At 41.0% G+C, this 18,211-nt stretch overlaps 1 protein-coding gene and 1 pseudogene across 1 annotated transcript in view; one reads left to right on the top strand and one right to left on the bottom strand.

Annotated features, from left to right (window-relative positions):
- Window positions 1–18,211, bottom strand: part of Abcc12 (ATP binding cassette subfamily C member 12) — a 993,341-nt gene that overhangs the window by 539,190 nt on the left and 435,940 nt on the right. The gene's annotated exons all lie outside the window — the stretch shown is intronic.
- LOC102917901 (small ribosomal subunit protein uS2 pseudogene) overlaps window positions 3,434–18,211 on the top strand; it is a 56,289-nt pseudogene continuing 41,511 nt past the window's right edge.

Below are 18,211 nucleotides of genomic sequence, written 5' to 3'. Positions count from 1 at the left end.
AGGAAACAGACAAAGACAGTGCCTTATACAGCCAAAAGCAAACACAAGACCTAAGAGCTTAAGGCAGCAGAGAATGAGATCTACAAGAGCAGAGCATATGGCCAAACCTGCCTTCATTCCAGCCTAGGGAACAAGAAAACTGAATTTGGACTACCAAGTGCACTGAAGAGGATGTGGGATGGGGTGTGTGTGGCCATGCTTGGCTTCCAAATTGTTAGTATGCAGAACACTCAAAGCAACACCAACAGAAACTTAGATTTGGGCTCGGTGAGGCTGAGGCTGCGTCTCCAGAAGCAGTGATTGGAGTTTCAATACAGTCACAAAAGGATCTGCAAGAACAAAGGAAAAAACACTTCTGCTGTTCAGCAGAATCTACAATTGTTACTATAACTTTCATAATAGAATTGTTACTATAACTTCTGGATCCCATCCAAAATTATCTAATGTACAAAGAACCAGGAAGATGGCTGGGTGTGGTGATATAGGCCTGTGAAACTAGCACTTGGAGTCTGAAGCCAAAAGATCATAAATCCAAGAACAGTTTGTTCTGGGTAATTCATTCATTAGATTCTTCATGTTAGCTTGTCTGTTATAGGAATACTTTTACTCAAAAACAATCAAACAGCCACCCCAAAACAATCACAAAAGAACTAAGACAACAGGTCACTTTCTCGAGATACTGTGACTATTCTATGGTAATAATTTTGTCTTTAATGAGATAAGACAAAACAGGTTGTCAATGAACGAAAGTCTCACACAGACAAGGAAATATCACCATAAAAATAGGAATTTTCTAGGATTGAAAAACAAAATATTTAGAATTCAATGATTAGATTTAAAAATCTAAGCAGATGTGGCAGGAGAAAATTAAGAAGTTGAAGACAATGATAAAATTGAGTGGTAAAATTGAGAAATAAGAAAATTGAGAAGGCAAACAGTTTGATTGCATGTTTTATGTATTTGCTTGCATTTATTTGGTGTGTGTGTGTGTGTGTGTGTGTGTGTGTGTGTGTGTGTGTGTGTGTGTGACAGTTCATGTTTGGAAATCAGAGGACAACTTGTGGATGGGAGTTGGTTCTCTGTTTCCACCATGTGAGTCCCAGGATGGAATTCAGGTCATCAGGCTTGGGGACAAGACCTTTACCTGCTGCGCTGTCTTGCTGGTCCTGTATGTTTTATTTTTAAATGTTGTCTGCGTACTGCATTTTGGTCAATCTTCTTGGGCTACTCAGAATGCAATCATGATGCTTCTGTTCCATAGCTTTATTATCATTGTCATTTCTGGGTCAGTTTGATTGACTTTCCTCATTATGGGTTGTACATGTCCTACTTTGCTCACTTCATAATTTTTGCATATTTGCCAAGTTTTGTCAAATTTTCCTCCATGGATCCTTTACATATTCCCACATATACTTGAGCCACACTTGAGCATACAGTTCTGTTCCTTGGAAACAATTTGATCCTGTCAGGTCTGATTTAAAGTTTGATAACGAAGCAACAGAGCAATGTCTGTTTAGGGTAAAATTTTCTCTTCTACTAGGCAAAACTCTTTTGAGTGTTCTCCAAATCCTTAGGATTCTGAGGATTTTCCACTCCAGATAGTGAGAGCAGGCATTGTTCTGCTCCTCTGCAGGGCTCTTCTTTATAATCGTTTGCTGCCTCTCATACCCGAACACCACTGGCAGCTCTCGGACTTCCCTTGCTCACAGCTCTCTCTCCCGTAGCATGTTGCCCGGTGATTCCAATCCCCCACTCACGCCCACAACGTCTGGAACATAGCAGAGCATAGGGTGAGAACTGTACCCTTCCTGGGTTGCCCCTGTGTGTCCAGTGAGAAGTTCTCTCCAGACCATACACAGGTGCTCTAAGGCTCCTCCTACTTGTAGCCTGTCTTCCAGGGATCACTATCCTTAACCCAGAGGCCAACATCTTGAGACTTTCCCATAATGCTTTGTCCCAGTTGTTAGTTGTTTCAGGCAAGAAGGCAAATCTGTTTCCTGCCACTCTCTCACTAACACATGCCCCTAAGTCCGAGCTCTGCCACCCAGGCACTCTGAGAACCCAGTTTCCATCTTCTGTTGGAAAACAGCAGACCTAGTAGCTGATATAATCTTGAAAAGCATGAGTAATCTTGGAATACTCATACTATCTGATTTAAAGACTTGCTATAAAACTATGGGCGGTGGTGGTACATGCCTTTAATCCCTGCACATGGGAGGCAGAGGCAGGAGGATCTCTGTGAGTTCGAGGCCAGCCTGGTCTACAGAGTGAGTACCAGGAAAGGCACCAAAGCTACACAGAGAAACCCTGTCTCAAAAAACCAAACCAAACCAAACAAAACCCCCAAAAAACAAACAAAAAAAAACCCCAAAACAAACAACAACAACAAAATGATGGCAACCAAGATTGTCATAAAGATGGCCATATGATCAACAGAATGGGGTAAAATTCAGGACAGTACACATGTGTTTGTGTGGTCAGTTGAGTGTCAAGACAGCTGAGAAGGGATCATTTTTTTCAAACAGTGGTGGAGCAATTGTATATTCACATGTAAAAATACAAACTAACACCCTTGCCCACACTATACAAAATTAACTCCAAATGAATCTCCACATAAGAACTTAAATTATAAAACTTCTGGAGAAAAACATAGATCTTTTGTGAATAGGATACAGAAAGCATAAAATGGAAAAACACGGACTTTATTCGGGTTAAATGCTTTTGAATTAAAAAAAAAAACACACAGGCGAATAGACAGGCAGTCTATAGAGTAGGAGAAAAGTTTGGGAAAGCATGCATCAGACAATGGACCTGAATGTAGAAAACACAAAGAACTATAACTGAAAAATAAAATAATTATAACTGAAAAATAAAATAATTACTCACAAAATTTGAAGAATGTGCTTGGTAAAACAAGGCCCAGATTTGTAAACAGATATTGTACAAGTGAAGATATGCAAAGATAACCAAAAAGCATATGAAAGAATTCTTCACATCGCTATTCATTACAGAAACACCAGTCAAAATTTATATCCTGTTTCATTGATATAAATAAGTACTGACAATACTCAGCATCACTGAGGATGCTCGAAGGACCCTGAGTCCAGCTGGAGAGGTACTTGCACATCCTTGTTTATTGCCATTCTATTCATAATAGCTGGGAAATAGAACCAGCCTACCTACACGAAATTGTCAAACAAATTAATTTTAAAAAGAATAGTAAGAAAAGAAAAGAATATGGTAGTGATTCTTGCCATGTGATCCAGAAATTCCATTCCTAGGTATTTACTCAAGAGAAATCAAAATATTTCCATAAAGACATACACACAATACTTTATAGTGGGGTACTTTGTAATCATCGAACAGCGGTGAACAGAAAAGCTTATCATGGTTTATCTGTTCTATGGAATTCTAGACTTCAACAAGAACAAAGATGGCGAAGGCATTCTACATCATGTTTGCGTCTCAAAAACATTGTAAGTGAAAAATCCAACATGTACAACCATACTGAGCGATCCTTTACATGAAATTCAAGAAAACGGCAGAACCATAGTAGCAGAATGTAGAGCAGTGGCCGCCTGGGTTGAGTGCTGGGGTATGAGGGGCTGTTGGATTTGGAGCTGTTCCACGGTGACTATGGTTACTTGATCCTACACAATGATCACAGCGTATCACACAGTAGACTTAAAATAAGGATGTTTTATTTTACATAAATAATACCTTAATTTTAAAAAGGGAAAGCAAGTTTCATATTACCAAGGTGCTCAAGTTTGAAAAAAAAAAAACAAACTCAAGAAAATCTTGCAATTTAAGAATCAGGGAGAAATTCTTAGCTAAAATAAAAATACAATGTTATAATTATAATTTCAAGTACTTGTGAGTTCAAGGCCTGCTGGGGCAACTTCACAATAACCTATCTCAAAATAAGAAGAAAAAGGAGGCCTGGGGATATAGTTTAGGGGTAGAGTGCTTGCTGAGTATTTACAGTGCCTTAGGCTCAATCTCCAGTGTGGGGTGGGGGAGGGATATGGAAGAAATGATATTTCTTTCTTTTTTTCCCTGAGACAGGGTTTCTCTGTGTAGATTTAGAGCCTTTCCTGGAACTCACTTTGTAGCCCAGGCTGGCCTTGAACTCACAGAGATCTGTCTGCCTCTGCCTCCTGGGTGCTGGGAGTAAAGTTATGTACCACCACCGCCTGGCACAATAATAATGCTTTTATGTGACTAAGAAGGCAATTAAAATTAAAAGGCAAGAACATTAAGAAAAAAATCATGTAGTATAAATGACACATAGATGCTGTGGGATGTTAATGTATGTCCTGTGGGAGCCCTTCTTGGGTTCCTTGTGGCGTTACCCAGCAGGTTTGCATAGAGGATGATTAGGACCATGGGCCTGAGTGCAGGTGTCTGAGATGGTCTGCACTTGGCTGTACTGGGGGATGGTCTGTATGTCAAGTTGCTCTGATTGGTCGATAAATAAAACCTGATTGGTCGTGGCTAGGCAGGAAGTATAGGCGGGACTAACAGAGGAGAAATAAAAGAACAGGAAGGCAGAAGGAGACACTGCCAGCCACTGCCAGGACAAGCAGCATGTGAAGATGCTGGTAAGCCACGAGCCACGTGGCAAGGTATAGATTTGTAGAAATGCGTTACTTTAAGATGTAAGAACAGTTAACAAGAAGCCTGCCACAGCCATACAGTTTGTAAGCAATATAAGTCTCTGTGTTTACTTGGTTGGGTCTGAGCGGCTGTGGGACTGGCGGGTGACAGAGATTTGTCCTGACTGTGGGCAAGGCAGGAAAACTCTAGCCACACATAGAGGTAAGTAATCTGTATATTCAAAATTCTTGTCCAAACTGACAAAAGCAAATCCAGATGGCTTAAGGGATATGAAAAGATGGTTAATGTCAGAAGGATCCAGGGTCAATGGGCAGTGATGTCCCAGTTTACACTTATTAGGAAAAGCTGTAGCACTTTATACTCGGAGGACCATAAGGAAGACAACACACACACATCCCGATGGAAGTGTTTCATGTCATGGTCCTTGGCAGAAGTAATCTAACATCTATGAAAAATAAAATCACATAGTATGTATCATTTAACCTTACTAGGTCCCTACTGAGAATGCCAACGGAAATCAAAATAGACATATCGACACAATGAAATGTTTATTGCTGTGCTGTGTCTAATGGCACAAAACTAGATCACAGTGGGTGTCTATCAAGAGACAAACACCCACTAAATTCTACTACACACATACAGCGTTTCATTGAGCCATCAGTAAAACAAATGATTTGGAGCTGCCAGTGGGTGGCTTTGTCTGCCACTTACTATGGAGCAAGACATTAAGATGTAAAACAGTCTATTTGTTTTTTATAAAACGAAGTAAAATCAAACTGCATGTACACATTTCTAATCGAATGGCAGTATGAGCATTAGGGTAAAACACAGAAAACTGCGACCAGGTCTTTAACCCTTCTCTGAAGGCGGCCACACCATCAATATTGATGACTACGTGGGTGCTGGTGGACCCAACCAACAAACCAGCAAGACCAGCAGTAAGTCCCCCATGGGAAAGCTGGTCTCTGTCCACACATGCATTGCACCGAGACAGTTAGGTCCCAGCGCACAGCTGTGGGTGTGTGCCACGATAAACAACTCAAAATCAAGTGCTCAGGAACCCAGGGTGTTTCTGGCAGCACCCGGATATGTTGCTTTCCTTGACTGCACCACAGCCTTGGTTCTGAACACACACCATGAACACCCTGCTGGCATTGCTGCCGTTCAGTGAGGAAGAACACCACTGGAAACATCTGGCTCAGATTCCAGACTAGTGTCTGCTAGGGATTTCAGTGGCTTTACAGTATGCACAACCGCTCTGCTCTTTCAGACATCTAACTGTTTAATTATGGGAAAATGCTCTTAATATCTCCCTACTGTCGTTTCTCAGCATGTAAGTATCAAAGCAACCCATAGCTCATTAGACTGCTTTTTTGAAAAAACAAAAACAAAACCCCAAAAAACTGCTATATAGTTGCTTACTTAAACTCCATTAAAAAAGAACTCATCAAATGAGTGTTGGCTTGAGGTTAGGTCAGAATTTTCAGCAGTGTCTGAAATGGCCTAACCATATTTCTGCCATTTTGTACTGTGTATTTATGTGAAGGGGTGCCCCCAGTCATTTCCCACAACACTGATCAACTCTAAAAACCCCAAAGCTGCTCAGCTTCCTAAAGCCTCCAAAGTTCAGGTGAGATTTAACTTGTTTTTGTTTCTAAGAAAGCCTAGAATGATGTGTATACCAAATAATTGTTTTAAAACGAATTTCTTTGGGATTTATTATCAGTAAATATTCGGGTACTTGTATATCTGGGATCATGCAAAGGTTTCTCAGATGGAAAAGGGTCACAGTTGGGAGGAACTTGGGAAGCCTTGAGTGAGGTTACTCTATTCATAAACTACCCAGTGTCTCCATATTAATAATCAAAAAACCGTTTCTTGCTCATGCAAAATGTGAGGATCTGAAGGACTTCCTCGGCAAATGTTCTCATGGAGCTAGCTAAAACTTCCATTTTGATGTTATGGAATCTCCCTATTAATGTGTTTTCATGATTGCTACCATGGGGAGGTACGTCCAGAGGTGTGTGTGTGTGGGGGGGAATGAACCAGACTACCACAAATACAGGTTTTTCTTCAGAAATAGATGCCCCTTTTTCTTTTTCTTTCGTCTTTCTTTTTTTATTTTGTTTTGTTTTTTGAGACAGAGTTTCTCTGTATATCCCTGGCTGTCCTGAAATTAGCTCTGTAGACTAGACTGGCCTTGAACTCACAGAGATCCACCTGCCTCTGCCTCCCCAATGCTGGGATTACAGGTGTGCATCACCACTCCCTGCCTTTTTTTTTTCTTCAGAAATCAAGGCACATGGCATAAATAAGTCCAAGGATTAAGAAGAAGGCAACAATACGCTGGTGAATAGCAAGGCACTAGATTCAATATATTTTTATGCATAAGATATAATATAATATTTTGGAGCATACACTATTCTATGTATTATATATGCAATATATAATACATAGCCTTGGTTTTGTTACATAAAGATGTAGAATATATGCATTTTAACACTATTCTAAAGCAAGTATGATTTAGATGATTTTTTGTTGTTTAGTTTTTGTGTTGTTTTGAGGATTTTTTTTTTCTTTTTTGAGACAAGATTACACTAAATAGCCCAGGCTGGTATTGGAATTAGAATCCTCCTGCCTCAAGTCCCTAAGTGCTCATATTCAAGATGGTGACACTAGCCCAGTGTTTATAAAGAATAAAAGTCATTTTAAATAAAATTATAGGAAATGAATGATAGAAGTTCATTCGGTTACTCCAACCCCAGCAGCTTGGGTAGGATCGCAAAGGCTGATAAAAATGTGGGGGAGAGTCTCTCCTGAGATCCTAGGGCATTGGCAAATATGCCTCCTTCTGAAACATAATCAGGTTGATGATACCAAAGGTAACTTCAGTTCTCTTTTGTCTCAGCAGTCCAACATAAGAACTCATCCTTCCAGTCCGACGGATGTGAATTGATACACACAAAGAACCGTTCACTCCTTCATAGCACAATGGAGGGTCTAAAGCACACACACCAGGGACGAGTCATCAGCACATGCTAACAACACAACACGAGGGCATCCAAGAGAGAACTTTTAAATTTGTTTCCACATTTAAAAAAGTTCATAGTATGTTATGATTATTGGTAATGTAACAAATATTCCTATTAATAGTGGGCCCAGGGCTCCCTGGTTGGATTGTCTTTGACCCACAGCTATGTGACCTGGGGCGGAATACCTGGCTGGTACCCTAGTCCAATCTGACGTCTTTGCTTTCCAACCAGAAGTCTCTTCTTCAAGGTTTTCTTGGGCTTCCTCACAATGTGGTGATGCCAGGGTAGTCCTACTTCCATTACAGGAGGAAGCTGCTGATGAGCAGGACATGGAAATGGCCAAAGTAGTGACAATTTGTGTATGGAATTAGCTTAGTAGTATGCCTGCATAGTCTGTATACTGAAGCAATCTAAAAGCCTGCTCTAACTCAGTGAGATGGACAACATTTACTGCTAGAGAGTAGGAAGAACAGGGAGAGGTCATAGGTTAGGGGGCATGTCATAGTCACCTTTGCATTTAGGTCTGTGCTGTATTATAGGACTCAACCTATATAAATAGTCATGCTTTTTATATTTAAAATTCAGAAAAAATTGTAATAAAACAATGTTTTTATAGGACCTAGCTCTTCAGGATACCTTTTATTTTAGCTTCAGTGTTCGATTTATATATTTATTTTTTAACATAGTGAACACAAATTACTTTAGTAATCAGGAACAGTTTTTAAAACCATGATTTTTATATTGAAAACAAATTCTTTAAAACGGTATTTTTCATTAAATTTGCAGTGCCCACAGCACACGTTCAAATGGTTATTTTTCCCTCTGTGGGAAATTTCAGGGAGGAGACTCTACATTTAAGTTTCCAGATTTGCAGATGGAGTGGGAGGGATGGATGGCTTCTGTGTAAATCTGAATTTGAGTAGTGAATTTAAATAAGACGCCATGGTTCAGGCTCATGAAGCCCCGTCCCACCCAGATGAGAGACTGGGGCACGAGGCAGAGCCGTTAGAGCCTGGCCATCTCCTGCACATGATGTTGCATTAGAAACAAACAAAACTGAAAACTGATGCAGACCCAAATCTTCAAAGAGAAAGGTCTGAGGGAGTAAGCGCCCTTTGCTGCAGTGGAAAGATGATCGCAGGCTTTTTAGTCATCTGTGTGATACTCGCTATTTTCAGCAACATCATTCTTGTAGCTGTCAGTTATCAGAATATCAAAAAAATAGAAGTGTGTATCCGAAGATTTTCCAGTGCTTTCACCCATCTTCTCAGACATACCCAGAAGTCATATGTTGGAATTACGTTGACACAATCATCCCCATGGAAACAGAGCCTGGTGTCATAAACATGGCATTATGACTTCTCAGCAGGAGGATGCAGATGGAATCTTGGCACTCAATGTGTAAGGTTTATTCAAAAACACAAATGTCTTGGAGAATAACACCAAGGGTGGGGAGGGAGAGGAGAGAAAAAGCGTGAATTTCTTCCTATAAAATACGTGTTTAAAAAGATGGCTCCTGAGGATTTGCTCACCTCTGTCAGACTCAACTTCATTCTTTTTCTTGTGCATTACTGTGCTTGGCATGGCATGCTTCCGTCCTGGTCTTGCCTGTCCAGAGTGCATTTTAGAAGGAGAAACCTTGAGACCTACAGAAGCAAATGGACTTGTCCAAATCACATCCATCAGTGTCCCTACCAAAGCCTTCACCTGATTCTCAAGCCATGTTTTTCTTTTTTCTGTCTGTTATATTTTGACAACATAATGTGTGATCAGTTAGATTGATTGGGCTGTCTGCTATCATTTAGGTATGATTTGAGTGTGTCCCTCAGTGGTTTTGCATGCTATGAGTATGGTCTTCAGTGTGGTAATTGATGGGTGGTGGGAGTTGGTAGCACCTTTAATAGGCAGAGTCTAGCAGGAGGTAGTTAGGTCATTGGGAACATCTCCCTCAGAAGAGATTGCTAGATTTGCACAATTTTTTCAGGACCCTGGTTAGCTCCCACCAGGGTTCCCTGGCCTAAAACAGCAAGCTTGAAGCTTAATTCTCTGACTTCCTCACCAAGTAATCTGCATTTGGTCCCATCATCGTGCTGCATTCCAACTTGAGACACTCACCGGAAGCCAAGCACATGGATACCCTGATCTTGGACTTTCAACCTCAAAAATTGAGTTAATAAATCTCTTCATCCTCTAAAAAAAAGTATTAAACTCATTTTTTTTTGTAGTAACAAAAAAAGGGACTAAGATGCTGTTGTTATATTGAGATCTTTCTCTGTACCTATCAAAAGTATTTTAAATAGGATAGAACTCCTGCCCCCTCATAGGAGGCTATTTTTCTGCAAGCTCAATAGTGTTATCCTTACACACACACACACACACACACACACACACACGCACGCACGCACGCACGCACGCACGCACGCACGCACACGCGCACACACTGCTTCCCAGAGCACAATTTGAAAGCTCCTCATGTTTACATCCTCTTGGTCAAGACTTGGTCATCTACCTGGTTTCAGAGGAATCTGGTTAGTCCCATCTTCAGCTAAAAGTGGGAGAACAGGAGACCAAATCTGGCTAACTATGCATCTCCCTCAGAGCAATGTTTTTATAGACTCTCAACCCCTTTCCAGTCACACCTGTGGTGGCTGAAGACTGGCTACAGTATTTATTTACTCAAGAGTATTTAAAACTCTAATGATTCTAATAATGGAGACTATTGAATCCCCAGTGACCCTGAATACTGAGACTTGAAACCATGTCAGAAATGAGTTGCCCATTAGAATATGTATTAGGATTTGAACACAGACTCTCCAATACTATGACTGTAAGAATAAATGATTGTTTTTTCTTTTTCGAGACAGGGGCTCTCTGCGCATCTCTGGCTGTCCTGGAACTCACTCTGTAGACCAGGCTGACCTGGAACTCAGAGACCACCTGCCTCTGTCTCCCTAGTGCTAGGATTAAAAGTGTGTGCCACTACTGCCCAGCGAATGTATTATTTTTTTATTCGACAGTCGAAGGTTTGTGGGCTAAGTAAGGCTGGTGAAGCTGTTTGTACCGTGGGAGAAGGCAGAGTCGTTCTTATTGGGCAGCTAGTGCTTTTCTCCACAGGCAGCACAGCTGGAAGAACTGCTTCCAGTTCATCCCATCCACCTCTGTATCTCTCATTAAAAGATAAAAGCAGGAAAGGGAGATCAAGAAAGGGAAAGGGGGGGGGGGGAGATGGTTTCCTGGATAGTTAGGTCTGGGTTTGTACACTCCTAGGTAGCTTCTGGGAAGCAGGAAGGAGGGCCATGGCATTTCCTTAAATACTTAGATTACATTGCCACCAAGAGTGTTCCCAGTGCAGTATTGGTCAGCTGTTTCCCTTGAGGCCCCCCTGGATCCAGAAATATTCCTTATCACTGTTGTTATGTAGCAGCTGCAGTCTGTAGGTGGAAGTTTATGTCTCCCCAGGTTCCTCAGCTGTTCAGTGCCAAATAAACACACAGAGGCTTATATTAATTACAAACTGCTTGGCCTATGGCTCAGGCTTTTCATTAATTAGCTCTTGCAACTTACTTCAACCCATTTCTATTAATCTAAGTTTTACCACGTGGCTTCATGGCGTTTACCTATGTACCATTACATCTTGCTCCTCTAGCATTGCTCAGCATCTCCTCCGACTCCACCTTCTCCCTGTCTCTCCTTGGATTCCCCACCTGGCTCTATTCTGCCTTGCCAGAGGCCATAGCAACTTATTTATTAACCAATGGTAGCAACACACATTCACACGTACAGAAAGACCATCCCTCAGCAGCAGTTCATTAGTTTCTAAGTAGCTCTAGTATTTTCATGTTCTTAGTTACCTTGGTCTTTGGTCTTATTGGCCACAGAAAGGCAGACTATTCCATGTGTACATTTGTATCATCTCAATATACATACTCACCCAGGGTCTGTGCATCTGCAACAGACTTAGGCTTTCAGTAACAGGATTCATTTTTTTTTCCCACAATGACTCAAACAAATCCTGTTTTCAGACCCATGACATCATTAATCACACAAGGCAAGTAGGGCCAGTGCTGTTCACTGCTATGTCCTTAGGGATTAAATGATCAACCACCTCCCAGCAGGCATTAGTTCAACTGCTGCTTGGGCATCATCACCCATTAAATAAATTGAGTTCAGCTCTCTTCAGACTCATAAGCATTGACAGTTGTTCCCGCTCATCACAAATGACATCATCCTGTGTGAAAAAATGGAGCTGTTGGTTTGTGGATCTCCTACCTGCAAAGGTCGGGTTCAAAGTCACTTTTCACAAGCAAGTAGATTCTTATGCTAGAAATGCAAAGTTCATAGAAGAATTTGAAAATCAAGCACTTATAATTCACCTTGTTAATAGTTCTTAATTTTTGACAGAGAGTGCTAGAGGAATGCAACATCCTCACTATGGATTGCCTTTTCTCTTAACATTATATGTAAATATGCAATGATAGTGCAAAATGGGGTATAGACATAAATGTAAATCTACAACAGCAAAAAAACCCTCAATATATAACATAAAACAATGAAATCTTAAATATGGCATTTACAAAACACAACAAAAACAAAAAGGAGTTTACGGAGCTGAGAGCACTTCTTAAGAGTATTTGCTATTCTTCCAAAGGAGGAAATGTTGTTCCCAGCACACAAGTGCTTTTAGGTCCAGGTCCAGGGATCTAATAGCTTCTTCTGTCCTCCACAGGCATCCATACCCATGTGCACACCCCCCCCACACACACACATGTAATTAAAAGTAAAAATACTTTGGAAAAAAATAAAATTATCAGTTTGATTTCACCAGAATTAAACCCACCTGTTTACTCTTACTTGTCTCTTCTCAAGACAAGAAGGGGACTGAAGAGATGACTCAGTTGGTGAAGTGATTATTTCACTAGTATGAGGGCCTGAGATCCCAGACATCCATGTTAAAAGCCGGAAATGCTGTGTGTGCTTATAACCTCAGCTTTGGGGAGAGAGGGTACATTTACGTAGTTGTGGTCTGAGAAACTGAAAGAAAGGAAAGTTGATTTTGGCTCACAGCATCAGAAGGTTTTCAGTCCTCCAAACAGGAAAGGCATGATGGCAGGAGGCATCTACCCAACATGGTGGAAAGCATGCATCTACTGATGATCTCATGACCCACAGAAGCAGGGACTGCAGAAAGAAGCAGGGGTAGAGATAACCTTCAAAAACCTGCTTCTACAGAGTGTAGTGGCACACTCCTGTAATCCCAGCACTCAGGAGGCAGAGGCCAGTAGGTCTCTGAGTTTGAGGCCAGTGTGATTTACACCATGAGGTCCAGGCCAACAAAGGCTACGCAGCGAGACCTTGTCTGAACAAATAAAAACAAACAAACAAAGCAAACCTGTTTCTAGTGACTCCTAGGAAGGTCCACCTCCTAAAGGCTCCAGAGCCTACAAAATAGTTCTGAAAGCTGGGATTTAGTGCTCAGAACATAAGCCCATGAGGAACATTTCAGGTTCAAACCTATCAAGGCAGAAAACACTTAGGTGACAGCTTCTCTACTCTAGCTGAGCACCATGGGAAAAGAAGGGCTCCCTATTCCCTCACATACCATCAAAAACCAAGTTAGAAAATTCAGCTGTCATCTTCAAGAGCTGTACAAAGGCCCCAAGACCCATCCCAAAGAGATGATGTGATGGAAGACCAAGCAGGGAGAGCTAGGACCTTCTGCCCCATAGTGTCAGCGAAGCTTCTGGACTTGTACTAAAGTCAGGGTTATTACAAGGTACCCCCTCTTCCTCTCTGGTAGACATGAAGGCAGGAAGAAGAGAGCTGGATTTTTCTCTACTGCCTAGTGGTATTGACATCACCTCTGACATAGAATCACTGGAGGTCACATTGTAAGTTCCACCTCTGCTTTGCAGAAATGAGGGGCCCCCAACACTGAGGGTCAATGGATGCTGAACAGGGACCTTCAACTTTACTCCCACTTGGTAGTACCAAGGCAGTACCCCCTTCCCTTACCAGAGAAGCTTCAAAAACTACAACTAAAAATGTTTAAAAGAGTATTTTGAGTTTCATAATGTAAATAAAAATGTCCAATTTAAAAAGTCATTTATCTGAGGGAGACAGGGTGGGGCCACTAAGGAAGGCTGAAGGGAAGTAGTGGTTGGTGGAGGTAATCAAAATATTCTGTATAAATGTGTGAAATGTCCACAAAATCAATGAAAATATTATAAAAAATCATCTTATAAGGATATTCAGAACAATATCAAACTTAATGAAAAATGACAACCAATACATGTTGACACAGAAATTTTAGACTTCTCTGACACAATAATAAAAGAAACTCAATGAACAATTATCAACATTTTGTCAGCAGTGAAGAAATAGACACATCAGTGAAACAGAAGATATAAACAATGAAGGGTGGAGAAATGAAGTAGCTGAAACCAATCTCAGGGATGCTCCCTACCCACAGCAGAAGGAGGGAGGAGACTGGGAAGAAGTGAACCTCCAACAGTAGAGGTTGCTTAATCTAAACAACTGAGAGAAAAGGAGTCAAAAATGTGAACAGCTCAGGGACACGGGGGACTATTACTGCAGATCTACTGTTTGTGCCATTCGGGTCTCAGGAGGAGGGGACAGCACAGGGCTGATAGGGAACCTGAAGAAGTAACAGCTGGAACACCCCCAAAGTTGCCAACAGATAGAATCTACAGATGGAAAACGCTGAGCAAATTCCAGGCAGGATAACGCCCTCCAAGTCACTCCAGCACATACCAATGTTGGCCTCCAGAAACTAAAGAGGAAAACAGTCTTGAAAGCTGGAGGAAAGTAACAAAAAAGGAACATGAGCAATAGTGGGCTTCTACAAGTAGTGGTCCAGAGGGAAGCAGCCTAGTTTTGTTCCGATACAGAAGGGAAAGAGCTCCCAGACCCGAACCCAGGGTGTATATTTTTCAGGAATAAAGGAGAAACCATGAGTTTTGTGGATGAAAAAAAATCTAAGAGGATTTATTGCCTAATTTGCTTGTAGAAAAGTAACTACAGCAAATTCTTTTAAACAGAAAAGGCAGGAGAAAAGTAGGAACCAATAGCCAACAGTTCAGGGCTCTTCTGTTCATGACTGACTGTTGACAGATCCAAGCTCACACAGGCCCAGTGAAGGGAACAGTTGCTGTGGGGGGTGGCATCAGGCCCAGAGGACAGCATTTCACAGCCCTTCTCCATATCATCTGGCCCTTACACTCTTTCTGTCCCTTCTTCGGGAATGTTCCTGGAGCCGTAGAGGGAGTGGGATAAATGTCCTGTTTAGAGATGAGCACTCAATTGTCATTTATTCTCAATACCCTGGGCAGCCAAGAGTCTCTGCATTCCTCACAGTTCACTGCAAAGAGAGTAGTGTTTGTCTATAAGTATGATGGGGAGTGGGAATTGTCTTTAGTTGTATACTCGTTGGTGATCTCAGCAGGCTCCTGTGGATAGTTCCACACTCATGGTCATGTGCATGGCCTGGTTAAATTCAGTCATAAACCAGAACAAAACACAATAAAACAAGAATGAACATGTGGAGAGGACTTGTAGGGAGGAGGGGGGATTTGATAGGGACTGGAGGAAGATAATATATGGGTATGAAATTGTCAAATAAATTTTTAATTAAAAAGAAGTAGCAATCTCAGAATATCATCAAGGAAGCCAGAATGTGATAAGAAATAATATGACTGGAATGACAAATTTCTCTTATGTATTAAAATTACATTCTTTTGAAGCCAAAATATCATAACTTGCTGTAGCTTTAAATGTTAGCTACACGTGGAAATAGAAAGCACAAGGAAGTAAGGCTTCTTTCTTTATGGTGCTAAATTGTTGGCAGATAGGTTGAGGCTTGATAAGGTGTATACGTGTGTGTGTGTGTGTGTGTGTGTGTGTGTGTGTGTGTGTGTATGCTCATGTGTGTGCATGTGATGTGTGCATGTGTATTTGTGCATGCGTGTGTGTGTGTGTGCGTGCACATATGTGTATGTTTATGCGTGTGTGTGTGTGTGTGTGTGTGTGTGTGTGTGTGTGTGTGTGAGATGCAAGACTTGGAGTAGGCATGTAAACCTGTGGCTCAAGTAGCCATGAATTCAATCTAACTGCAAAGGATAAACTTATCTAAAACATGAATTTTTGTGTGATTTTTTTTCTTGTTTGTAGCTTGATTGTATGATTCTTGATTGTGAACTTTGTAGATGACAACACCTTGCCACAGCGTCACACAAACATGTGTGTGCTTTTATTATTTGTACCCATGTGTGGCTTCAGCGTGGTATGCATCTTCCAGTTGCCTTCAGCACAAATAGTCGAACTGGTACCATAGTCATTATGTATGTCCATGGAGATCTGGTGAGTCAATAGTGCCTTACCCCACTGTCTTAGTTAGGGTGTCTATTGCTGTGAAGAGACACCATGACCATGGCAACTCCTATAAGCGGAAAAATATTTGTTGGAGTGGCTTACAGTTTAGAGGTTTAGTCTGTTATCATCATGGTGTGACATGGTAGCATGCAGGCAGACCTGGTACTGGAAAAGGAGTTGAGAGTCCTGCATCTTGTCCTGCAGGCAACAGGAAGTGACCTGTTTCATGGTAGCTTGAGCAAAGGAGACCTCAAAGCCCAACCCCACAGTGACACACTTCCTCCAACAAGGCCACACCTACTCTAACAAAGCCATACCTCCTAAGAGTGCCCCTCCCTTTGGGGGCCATTTTCTTTCAAACCATCACACCCACCACTGTAAAAATAGGCATTTGATGTTCTTTAGATGACTGGTAAGTCTTATTGATTATCAAGGACACTTCCACTCCCTGTGGAAGTAACTGTACCTCCCTCTTGTGATTCAGACTACATTGGAAGTTGAGATGTGGAAGGACTCAACCCCATCTTTCTATTGCCCTGTCTATTAATTTTCATAAAAAGTAGACATAGTCTCTTGTCAATTATATTTTCAGTTCCAGCATGACTTCTACAAAGTCTCAAGAGAAAATAGAACCCAAAGGGAAAAATTATAAGTGATAATAATACATATTCCAGGTTAAATCTTTATTTTTTGTTCTCTTCAACTTTTGTACTTGGCTTTCTGTGCATTGCCCAATCATTTCCAAAATTACATATCCATTTGTTTATCAACATTTTAAGTGTCTCCACATTACATCTTCCTTATGACTGCTTTAGGTTAGGGATGTCTGAACTTTTGGCTTCCCTGGGCCACACTAAACAAAGACTTGTCTTGGACCACACATTAAGTACACAAAAGTAAAGAAAGCCGTTGCAGTCCAAAAGAACTGTCTGTATTTTGTGGCATATCTGCAAACCAAATAACCTGATTGAAAAATAGTAGGTAAAGGACTTAAACAGGCGTTACTCCTCATATTGTATGCAAATGTCAACAAACATTAAAAAGCCCAAATGTCACATTACAGTTATTAGGACAGCTACTATTAAAAACTAACAAGCCCCAGGAAACATTTTGGTGAAGATGTAGAGAAGTTGGGACATTGTTTCCTGCTGGTGGGATTGTACAATGGTGATGCCAATATGGAAAATAATATATAGTTTTTTAAAACATTAAAAATAGAATTATCACTGGGCGGTGGTGGCACACACCTTTAATCCCAGCACTCAGGAGGCAGAGCCAGGTAGATTTCTGTAAGTTCGAGGCCAGCCTGGTCTAGAGAGTGAGATCCAGGACAGGCACCAAAACTACACAGAGAAACTCTGTCTCAAAAAACCAAAAAAACCAAAAAAACAAAAAACAAAACAACAAAAAACAAAACAAAACAAAACAAAAACAAAAAAAGAAAGAAAAAAAAAACCAAAACAAAACAAAAAAGAATTATCATATGATCCAGTAATTCTAATCCTGAGATTCACTCATGAGAGTGAATTTATTTATATATGTATGTATTGTATCTATTTGTTCTGTACTTATCTATGTACAAGGGGTAGAGTGGGAGAATGCCTGTGCATGTTGAAGCTGGAGGTCCATGTTAGGTGTCTTTCTTGATCACTCCCCTTATTTTTCAGACAGTCTCTCACCGAACATGGAGCTCATTGATTTCACTAGATTAGCTGGCCAGTGAGCTTCAGGGATTTGCCTGTCTCTGCTCTACCAGTGCATCACTGTGCCTGGCTTTTTACAAGGCTGCTGGGGACCTCAAGTCAGTGCATGGTAAGCACTTACCAGCTCAGCCACCAGCCCTACTCAGGAGAATTGAAATCAGGATCTCCAAGATAACTGTACACCTGTGTTCATAGCAATGCCACCATGTAACTGAGAAGTGGAAGCAACCGAAATTCAACTGATGATGAATGAGTAGACACATGTGATTATACACACATGGGCACACACACATCCCTGCTTTAAAGGGGAATAATATAATCATGCTATAATGTATTTAACTTTTGATGATATTGTGATAAGTGAAATAATCCAGTTGCCCAAAAAACAAATACCATGTCATTCTATGCACATGAAAGTCTTTAAAATAGTCAAATTCATAGAAGTTTCTAGAGTTTGGTTTGTGTGTG

The sequence above is a fragment of the Peromyscus maniculatus genome, chromosome 5 (assembly GCF_049852395.1).
Source record: "Peromyscus maniculatus bairdii isolate BWxNUB_F1_BW_parent chromosome 5, HU_Pman_BW_mat_3.1, whole genome shotgun sequence".
Classification (NCBI taxonomy): Eukaryota; Metazoa; Chordata; class Mammalia; order Rodentia; family Cricetidae; genus Peromyscus; species Peromyscus maniculatus.
The sequence above is the reverse complement of the archived record's forward strand: the minus strand, read 5'-3'. Positions and strand labels throughout refer to the sequence as shown.